Source organism: Gobius niger (assembly GCF_951799975.1).
Source record: "Gobius niger genome assembly, chromosome: 1".
Classification (NCBI taxonomy): Eukaryota; Metazoa; Chordata; class Actinopteri; order Gobiiformes; family Gobiidae; genus Gobius; species Gobius niger.
This window is the reverse complement of record NC_136852.1, coordinates 74,473,207-74,474,359: the sequence shown is the minus strand read 5'-3', so window position 1 is coordinate 74,474,359 and position 1,153 is coordinate 74,473,207.

Sequence of the window (1,153 nt, the reverse complement as noted above, 5' to 3'; positions counted from 1 at the left end):
AGCAGGACCTGTTCACCGAGGACCAGAACCACCAGTGACCGTGGACTGAAGCAGGACTGTTCACCGAGGACGAGGACCACCAGAGACAGCGGACTGAAGCAGGACTGTTCACCGAGGACCAGAACCACCAGAGACAGAGGACTGAAGCAGGTCCTGTTCACCGAGAACCACCAGAGACAGAGGACTGAAGCAGGACTGTTCACCGAGGACGAGAACCACCAGAGACAGAGGACTAAAGCAGGACCTGTTCACCGAGGACGAGAACCACCAGAGACAGAGGACTGAAGCAGGACTTATGTCTGGTGTCAGAGGAGTTCTTTTCTATGTGGTCTTTAAATCCTGCCTGCTTTGAAGACTTGCTGCCTCCCTCCTGTCTCACTGTCTCTCTGTTTCTCACTGTCTCTCTGTCTCTCTGTCTCTCACTGTCTCTCATTGTCTCACTGTCTCACGGTCTCTCACTGTCTCACTGTCTCTCTGTCTCTCACTGTCTCTCTGTCTCTCACTGTCTCTCTGTCTCTCACTGTCTCTCTGTCTCTCACTGTCTCTCTGTCTCTCACTGTCTCACGGTCTCTCGTGGTTTCTCACTGTCTCCCTGTCTCACTGTCTCACGGGCTCACGGTTTCTCATTGTCTCACGGTCTCTAATGTCTCACTGTCTCACCGTCTCTCACTGTCTCACTGTCTCACTGTCTCACACTGTCTCACTGTTTCTCACGGCTCACGGTCTCACTGTCTCTCTGTCTCCCATTGTCTCATTGTCTCATTGTCTCACTGTCTCACTGTGTCTCACGGTTTCTCACGGTTTCTCACTGTCTCATTGTCTCACTGTCTCACGGTTTCTCACTGTCTCATTGTCTCACTGTCTCACTGTCTCACGGTTTCTCACTGTCTCACTGTCTCACGGTTTCTCACTGTCTCACTGTCTCACGACTCTGAACCCTTTAGAAAATCAATGTCTCGTAACAGGTTTGTGAAATAAAACTCCTTTTGAACTGTTGTTGAAATGTCTCTTTCTGTTCAGATTTATTGTGCACATGTAGCAGGTACTTTAGAAAGTATAGTAGTTATTGTAGTAGAGTATAGTAGTTATTGTAGTAGAGTATAGTCGTTATTGGGTTAATCAGAAGTCTAGATTACGACTCTCGGAGGGATAG